We start from the raw sequence: 10,490 nt of genomic DNA on the forward strand, positions 1-10,490 counted from the left end.
AATAATCATTGGTGGACCCATAAACCAAACACAGGCCTATTGCAAGGACCTAAAAGGAACAATCAAACTGAGTTAATCTTTCATTGAGGCAGTTGATGCTCATGTCAACCAAAGCCCTCCAGTTGGTAGAAACCCTTGGCTTGATCCCAAAGCCACAAGCACAAGGTCAGAATGTTGTTGGTGAGTTAGGCAAGAGAGAATTTTAGTAAATTTTTGCTCTTGGAGTTTGTTGTCTTTTGAGTTTCCAGTCACCCATGAAAACTCTTACCTTCAGCATGATTGATCTAAAGATTCCCTATGGAAACGATCTAACCATTATACAACTATTAGTTCTTTTTATTTTTGGTTCACAAGCTGAGAGTTTCAACGAATAATCTCGTTTAAGTTTTGTTTTTGTAAAACTTCATTATTAAAACTATTTCCAAATTCTGTCTTAAACCAGAGAGCCCTACCCTGTGCAGGCTCGAATCACTTAGGAACCTGACTTGTAGATGTTTTGACAATATTTCAAAAAATGGGAAACCCAATAAACTTTGCACACTCACACACCAACACACTCCTATGAAAAAAACAAAAGACACAAACATCAACCTTTTAGAAAATGTAACCACAAAATGTAGCAGTTAACACCTCAACTGTATTGTGCAGAAAGAAGCAGTGTATTATCTTTTTTGCCCAAAAGCCACAATACTAGAATTTTGGGGTTGAACGGAGTACCTTAGATCCTTGGCCCTTAGGCTAAACTAAAGAACCAACAAGCATATTGAAGCTAATCTGTTAAGACAGGGGCTTTGGGCCTTTTAAAAGACTTCATTATAGCCACTGACCTAAATAGACATCGTTGTCTTGAAGAGGGGATTAAGACCATTACCACTAACTCATCCTCAACTAGCAAAGAAAACCTATTTTCAAGATGCCTAAAGGAATTTGAATTTGAAATGGTCAACTAGCTGTTACGTATTTTAGAGTAGTTGTGAACCTGTTAGAAAATAATTTCCAACCACCTTGGAATCTTTCACTTTAGGCTTTAATGGAGTTAAAACAATCCAACCACCATCCTTGACAAATGAGTGAGTATTTTTAAACCTATAATGTGACACATTTTGATCATATTGCCAAGGTCTTCTAAGTAACAAATGGCATGCATCCATTGGCATAGCATCACACCAAACTTCATCTTTGTAGTTCTTACCAATAGAGAAAGAAACCAAACATCTCTTTGTAACTTTTAAACCGTTGCCCCTTTGGAACAGCTGAATTTTGTATGGTTGAAGGAGAGGTTTGATTGTCAAGTTTAGTTTAGTCACCATCTCTTTGGCCACCACATTTGTACAACTTCCACTATCGATTATCACATTACAAACTTTCCCATGGCTTGTGCAACTAGTTTGAAAAATAGTCTCATAGCCATGACTCATCATTCCCTTGAATCACATTGAGGCTTCTCTAAACACCAATTAATCTATGAGAGGGCAATAGCGCACCCGAACAGGACAACAACTTTGTTCACATCCTCCATGCCCCATACTGGAATGATTTCACTTTTTTGCAAATTTATTTTTTATCTTGAAACCAACTCGAAGCAAGTGATAATCTACTTCCAATATTTCAATTGATCTTCATCATCCTCGTAAAAGAGGAGAGTATCATCAGTGAATAACAAGTGAGAAACTTGAACCCCTTCTCCTCCTCTACCTTCTATCTTAACACCCTTAATAAAAACTCCCTCCTCAACCTTAGCAATTAATCTGTTGAATGCTTCCATAATCAAAACGAACAGGTAAGGTGAAAATGGGTCCCCCTGCCTCAGCCCCCAATATGTCGAGAAGAAGTTTGTGGGAGTGCCACTAACTAAAACAACTAGTTTTATAGTAGAAAAACAGAAGAGGATCCACCGTCTCCATTTGGGGCTCAAACCCATCTTCTCTAAAACCGAAAGAAGGAACTTCCAATTTACATTGTCACAAGCATTTTCTATGTCCAGCTTGCAAACCAACCCCGCATTGGAACTTCATTTCCACAAGTCAATCGCCGCATTTACTACCAAGGCTACATTTAGAATCTGTCTACCCCCAAAAATGCATTCGGCCTTATTCGACACCTCTTTGCCAATCACCATTTTCAGTCTATTAGCTACGACTTTATCAAGAATTTTGTAAAGACTCCCCATAAGACTAATTGGCCTGAAGTCCTATAGGTCACCTACCCTTCCCTTCTTCGAGATTAAAGCTAAAAAAAGTTACATTCAGGCTACGAGCTATGACATTTTGTGAATGGAATTCCTCAAAAACCTGCATAACTTCCCCATCTACTATAAGTCAACAAAACTTCTAGAAGGCCAACAAGAACCCATCCGGCCCAAGAGCCTTATTACCCCCCAATTCTGACATTGCTTTGGTCACCTCCTCCTCTAAAAACAGACCCTCCTATCCCCCATTATTCGTGGAATCAGTTCTCATAAATAACTCTGAAGCCATATTAGGTCTTTGCACTTGAGGTTCTTCAAACATAGCTTTGAAGTAGGAACCAATTCCCACTTCAAGCTCTTTTTCTAGGCGAATGCCCCTAATAGTAAGGCTGCTGCTATAATTTCCTCATCTCATTGCATTAGCCATGTGATGAAAAAACCTGGTGTTATTATCTCCTTCCTTGAGCCAAAGGGCCCTTGATTTCTACCTCTAAAAGGTCTCTTCTAGGATGGCTAAATGACTATATTCATCTTTAGTTGTCATTTGACTTCTCCTATCCTCTTCAGCGAGGGGTCTTAGCCTTTGTACATTATCCCACTAGTTTATTTGCTCTAAAGCATCATCCTTCCTAGCTGAAACATTTCCAAGTACCTCTTTATTCCACTTCTTCAGGTTGATTTTCAAAGCTTGTAATTTCTTAGCAAGCACAAATCTGTGACTGCCCTTAAAATTTAAGTCTACCACCACTCTTTAATTTTATTCACAAAGCCTTCAACCCTTAGCCACATGTTTTCAAATCTAAACGGGTTTTTATCTTTTCTCACCTCTACAATCTAAGAACACGGGGCAATGATCAGAGATTGGTCTTGGCTACAAATGTTGCATCAGCCAAAATACAAGATCTTCCCAGTCACCAAAGAATAAGAAATGGTCCAATCGAGCCTCAAGCGAGCCACTCTACCCTTCACTACCAAGTGTAACCACACCCCCACCACTCATGCGCCCACCCCCCCGAGGCAGATCTACAAGTTCAAACTCATCAATAAAGTTGGAGAATTCTCTCATAGAGGATGTCATCTACCTACAATTACTCCTTTTGACTAGAAATCAAACCACATTAAAGTCACCTACTAAGCATCACAGCTGATCCCAAAGTCCTCTTACGGAGGCCAACTCCTCCCACTTCTTCCTTCTCTTATTTCCTTTTAAAGGTCCATATAAGCCAGAGAATACCCAAATGAAGCCCTCCTCATAGTCTTTAAACTGATAAGAAATAGAAAAAGATCACACTTCAACATCCAACCCTTCCAACTTACTCGTATTCCACATTAACAAAACCCCTCCCACCGTGCCCCTGCATCTAAAGATGCCCAAACCAAGTTCCTACCAACCCCCAAACTTCTCACAAACCTACTAGACATCTCCCTCATCTTTGTTTCCTAAAAACAAACCAAATTTGGTTTGAGTTTCCTAACCATAGACCCAATTACCTTCCTCTTATCCGAATAGTGCAAGCCTCTAACATTCTAAGACAAAATCCTAAGCTTCATTTAGGAACTATAAAAATTTGCCTACCCACATTCCCAATCTCTATTTTCCTTCTTGTAACACCGTCATAATTAATGGTGCTAATGAGCTCCTTTAATTCTCTTTCCTTCCTTGAAATGGACATAGTACCCCTTTTACTAGCCTTCAATGAACTAGTAGCGCACCTCCTACTCTCAATTTCCACAAGAATTCTCTAAATGTCCTCTTCAAACCCTTCCACTGAAACCCCCACAAACTTACAAAACCAAAGGAATTTTTTATTCACCCAAGGGGATCTCTTCGCACCCACTTCTCCTACTGCACTGACTCAAGAGGAAGCAATTCCTCTTCTAAGATTTCCTTATCATCATGTAAGCAAAAATTTTCTACACCTCACTCTCTTAAGGTCTCCTCCTTTTGCCCCTCTCTTCAAAAAGAAAAACCCTTCATGATTAGGAAAAACAATAGACCTTCATCTTTAAGAATCATACACAACAACTCATTCACTGTCTCAAACTTCATTGGGTCATTAAGCACCCCGTCCATCTCACTCATCCAGGAATCCCACACAAAATCCCCTGACCTAGTAGAAGAAGTTCCAAATAGGCCTGTTGTAACCCCCCAAAGTGCAAAAGAGGGATACGTACCGGATCCCCACCTAACATTCAATCTCTAATTTTATTTCCTATGACAAATTATCATCAAAATATAATGCATTTGTTACTAATATGTCAAATATAGAAATTCCAAGGAGTATCCATGAAACTCTAGAAAAACTTGAATGAAGGTAGGATATAGATGATGAAATTAGGGCATTGAAAAAGAATGAGACTTGGGAATTATCAGACTTGCCGAAAAGGAAGCAACCAATTGGATATAAGTGGATTTTCACTGTTAAGTACAAGTAAGATGGAAGTGTAGAACGATATAAGGCAAGACTTGTGGCTAAGGGATTCACTCAAACCTATAGCATAGACTACCAAGAGACATTTACCCTTGTTGCCAAAATTAATATCGCGAGAGTATTGTTGACTTTAACAGTCAATCTAGATTGGATTCTTCAATAATTGGATGTCAAGAATGTTTTCCTCAATAGAGATCTAAAAGATGAAGTCTATATGGAAATCTCTCCAAGATTTGAGAATAAAACTAATGTTGGTAAGGTTTGTAAACTTTAGAAATCCTCAAATGGACTTAAAACAATCTCCTAGAGTATGGTTTGATAGGTTTACAAATGTTGTTAAGAAACATAGGTACATACAAGGTCAGACAGATCATACTCTATTCAACAAACATTCTTTAAATGGGAAGATTACTATTTTTATTGTCTATATTGATGATATTATCTTGACTAGAAATCATACAAATGAAATAGACAAGCTGAAGAAAATATTGGCCAATGAGTTTGTGATGAAAACTAAAAAGTTATTATAACTGCTATCCAAGTAAACTTCAACCAAGTTACTCTAAACACCATCGAAGCCATGATTTCTTAAGGAAAAATTTAAGAAAAACCCTTGGCAAAAAGCTCAAACCAAGAACATCTAGTTAATCACTTCATATATTTTTTCTTGATAATCATCAAGAGTCCTTACAATAAGCAAGTTCTTCCATTTTATAATGACAACCCTCAACTAATTTCTGAAGGTTTCCAAGACACCATTAATAGCTTTTAATAACAAAAAACTAACATTTTGACTTCTAATTTAATAACAAACTTTTCCCATGCAAACCTTTGATGTTTTCAAACTACCATAAATTGACTAGTATTGACTGCATCATTCTCCCCTCCTTAGAAGAAGCTCGTCCTTGAGTTTGGTGCTACTAGAAACCCCTTTTACATTTTCAACAATGTAAGAATATAAATCTAAATTATTGAATATTGGATCTATTCCCATATGTTTTGGAAAATCAACCACATAAGCATTTTACCCAATCTTCTTGATGATTTTGTAGGGTCCCATTTTTCTTTTACTTAGCTTCAAATAAGAGCTAGTTGGAAATCCTTCCTTATGTAAGTACACCATCACCATATCGCCTTCTGAAAAGCTTTGTCTATATGCCTCTTTTGATTTGCATATTTCTTATGCTTCGCATTCGGCTCCTCAATCTTCAATCTGATTTCTTCATGCAGTTTTTTCATTAAGTCAACCATGTTTTCACGCTTTAAGCTATTTCTTCCCATTTCTAGTAAAAGAGCTAAATCATAAGGATGCATTGGTTGCTTCCCATAAACAACTTCAAAAAGAATTTTTCCTGTAGTTCGATTTTTGGAATAGTTATAGGCAAATTCTACTGGTGCAACCACAACTTCCCATTACTTAAGATTTTCTCCAAATAGGCACCTCAATAAATCACCCAAACTTCTATTGACAACCTCACTTTGTCCATCATTTTGAGGATGATAGGAAGTACTATACCGCAACCTAGTTCCAAACTTTTTCCATAAAGTTCTCCAAAAATGAGAGAGCAACTTGGAGTCTCGATCGAAGGTGATTGATTTTGGAACTCCATGCAATCGCACAACCTCTCTTAAGTAAAGATTTTCTATATTTGATTCCTTTATATATCCCTTATCCAACAACTCTTCCACTTGTCTTGGAAGTTCTTCATGTCCTTTTAGAGGCATTCTATAATGTGGCAGGTTTGGTAGGCTGGCTCTTGGTACTAGATCAATGTAGTACTGGATGCTTATTTTTGAAGGCAATCCACTTGGCAGCTCGATAGAAAATACCTCTACAAAACTTTCTAGCAATGTCTTTGTTTCATTAGGAACATTTTTCTGGTCTTCTAAGACTTCTTTTGCCAACAACAAAAAGGAAACTCCATTAGCATCAAACTCATTTAAAAAGCATTGAACAGTTACACAAGATTGTTCTGTTTGACCTTAGACTTAACAAACTCTTCTTCTTTCATCAAAGCAAGTACTATCTTAAGCCCATTTTTGTAGAAAGCATAAACATTCTTCTCTCCATGGTGGATAGTTTTATTGTCAAATTCCCATGGCTTTCCAAGTAACAAATGACAGACTTCCATTTCCACCACATCACATAAAACCTGATTTAAATAGTTTTTCCCAATTGAGAAGGGAAGAAAACACTGCCACACTTTACTTCACCCCATTTCTTGAACCAAGCAATTCAATACGGCTTTGGGTGTGGTAGCACTTCCAAGTTGAGCTTCTTCATTTATTTAGAAACAAGATTCTCACAACTTCCCCCATCAATAATAACATTGCAAAGCCTCCCATGTGAAGAACATCTAGTCATAAAAATATTATTTCTCTGCCAATCACTTTTTGATGCTTTTGGAAGATCATCGTCTTCATATATGACTTCATCTTTTGTGAATTCCAGCAGCCCTCCGACGCCTTAAGGTTCCATTCCTACCTCCTCATTATCATTATTCTCTCTTTCATTTTCATTGATCAGTAGATTGTTGGCTTGTTTTCAGCAATCAAAAGATTTGTGACCCTCATTTCCATATTTATAACATATTATTATGCGTCCTGCAGACTGCAATGAGTTACTACTATTTACAAGAACATGATTTTTCATTGTTGCATGCCCTTGGGCTTGGTTGCAAGCTTGGAAGTGAGTGTTTGATCTAGAATTCGGCAAATCATCGATCACTGCCACTGATTTCTTCTTGACATCTCCTTGCTGCCTATTATCCTCCAATTGATTAGGCCCCCATGCACTTTTAATCGAGTGGTTGTTGAACCATCTTTGTTGATTTTCAACCTTCATTGCCAACCGAACAACATCAGATAGCGTCCAACAAGGTTATAGCTCCACCAAATTTCTAACATTTGGCCTCAATCCCATCAAATAACAATGAATGACCTGCACTTCCATTTCAGTTAGTTGTACTCTAGTCCGTATTTTGTAAAACTCATTAGTTTATTCTTGCATAGAACGTTGGCCTTGCTGAAGTGCTTGGTATTGCTGAAAAAGAATTCCTTCATAGTTTAATGGAAGGAATTGACTTCAGATTTGCTGCTACATTTTAGTCCAACTCTAGATTTTCTCCTTTCCAGATTGGACTCTTTTCATCTACACTTGCTGCCATCAAGAGGAAGCATACACCTTCAATTTTATAGCCACCAACTTCACTTTTTTATTTTCTGGAAGATTTAGAAACTCAAAAACCCTTTCAACTTCATTCAACCAACCTAAGACCTCCTCTGGTTGCATCTCTCCAGTAAAGTATGGAATGTCTACCTTAATGTTTAGATTTTGATCCCGATTTGTAGTACAATGAAACGTTGGTTACCCTTCCAAAGGTAAAACTCCACCTTCTTCATCTGAAAAGTCCCCTACAGTTTGCTAGAACTCCACCATAATAGGCTAATTTCTCACATTCCTCCACTAGTAAGTTCGAAAATTTTGCCTTGTTTGGCCTCGAATGGTGGAATTTAGAGCACCAAAAAATACCAGCTTGCTGCAATCTGGCACATAATTGATAAAGCTGTTGCTGTAAGTTTGAAAACTCTTTTCTAGTTAGGCAGCTTCCAGCAGGTTGTGATTTTCAAATGATCCCCAAACCCAGCCACAGATTAAAAAAAAAAACACAAATCTAGAACAAAGGATCTGATACCAATTGATGAAAACTAAAAAGCTATTATAACTACTATCTAAGTAAACTTCAACCAAGTTACTCTAAACACTGTCGAAGCCATGATTTCTTAAGGAAAAATTTAGGAAAAACACTTTGCAAAAAGCTGAAACCAAGAACATCTGGTTAATCACTTCATATATTTTTTCTGGATAATCATCAAAAGTCCTTACAATAAGCAAGTTCTTCCCTTTTATAATGACAACCCTCAACTACTTTCTGAAGGTTTCCAAGACACCATAAGTAGCCTTTAATAACAAAAAATAAACCATTTGACTTCTAATTTAATATCAAACTTTTCTCATGCAAACCTTTGATGTTTTCAAACTACCATAAATTGACTAGTAATGACTGCATCCGTTTGAAATAAAAGATTAGGACTTCTCAAATATTTCCTAGGCATGGAAGTAGTTTGGTGAAAGAAAAGTATTGTGGTTTCTCAATAGAAATATGTTCTGGATTTACTAAAGGAATAGGGATGCAAGGATGTAAGCCTTCAAATACTCCCATGGAATCAAACTACAAAGCAGGACTAATGACAGAAAGCCTCCCAATTGACAATGGAAGGTACCAACAACTTGTAGGGAAACTCATTCATCTTTTCCAAACATGACCTGATATTTGTTTTTTAGTAAGTGTCGTAAGTCAATATACAAACAATCTTAATGAAGAGCATCTCAAAGCCATGTATTGAATTTTATAGTATTTAAAGATGACACTAGGAAAAGGTCTTTATTTTAGGAAGGGAACCAACAAAGGGATTAAAGCCTACTTTGATGCTAATTGGGCAGAATCCATTCAAGACAAAAGGTCTACTACTGGCTATTGTATGTATGTTTGGGGGAATCTTGTAACTTGGCAAAGTAAAAAAGCAATCTGTTGTAGCAAGAAGTATTGTTGAGACATAGTTCAAGGCTCTTTACTCAAGGTATTTGTGAAAGAATATGGCTGAAAAGATTACTTGAAGAATTAAGAATATAAGCTGAGATGGTAATGAGTGTTTTTTGTGACAATCTAGCAACAATCAGTATTGCAAAGAATCTCGTTCATCATGACAGAACCAAACATGTTGAAATAGATCGTCACTTCATCAAAGAAAAGATTGAAGGGGGGATACTCAATTTGATCCATACTCCGACTAGTTTGCAAGTAGTTGATATTTTCACAAAATCTCTTCCAAGGGTGAAGTTCAAGGAATTGATTTCCAAGATGGGAATGATAGACATCTATTCCCCAGCTTGAGGGGGAGCGTAGGAATTTAGAGTTCCCTATTAAATAGGGATTAGTCGACCCATTTATCTCCTTTTAAATAAAGAGATATGGATCAATTAATAGGGATTAGTTGATATGTTTATCTCCTTTAAACAAAGAGATAAAGATCAATTCCAAATCTCATTTTCGTATTTCAGTTTTACGTGTTTATCCCTTAGTTTTACGGATAACTTTATGGTCCTAGAATTAAGGAATTATCTATGGTAGGTTGTTGCCATCTTTCCTATTTATGTACTATTATTGCTCACATTGAAAAATAAGAAAAATAGAGTTTTCTTCTGTATTATTCTTTGAAAATTCAACCCTGAAAAGGTTATATTTGGAGGTGAAACTCACAAAAAAAAAAAGTAATAAAATGAAAAAAGGCAATAGTTAAGTCGAATTCCTATGTCCATATTCATGCCAACCCAGTAGTATATGCCAGACAAGAACCACGCTAGGGATTAAGGTCTATTCGTTTGTTCCATAAGGCATCAAGAATTGGTTATTCCTTCATTTTTTCTTTCCTATACAAATGCATTATAAATATCAGACCTCTTCGTCCATAAATTTTCTCATTTTGTTCAAGGAAAATGCATAAAAAAGAAAAAAATGGACATTTTGTACACTCGAATTTAGCTCATTACACACCTCAAATACAAATATCCTTGCAATATGAGGCCCATTTCTTTCCAATAGAAATTTCTTCTCCCGCAGAAGAAAAATGAGATGAATATTCAAAAAGATAATTAGAAAGAAAGAAATAAAATAACAACCCGCCATATTTTCCTTGCATAGGTCACCTAATCTCAAGTGAACATAAAAAAGAAAATGACATGCCTAGACTCTTTCCTAAGTAAAAAAATACAAAATCAAGAGCATACCATTTTGCACAATTTGAGATTC

This window comes from Vitis vinifera, chromosome 7 (assembly GCF_030704535.1).
Source record: "Vitis vinifera cultivar Pinot Noir 40024 chromosome 7, ASM3070453v1".
Classification (NCBI taxonomy): Eukaryota; Viridiplantae; Streptophyta; class Magnoliopsida; order Vitales; family Vitaceae; genus Vitis; species Vitis vinifera.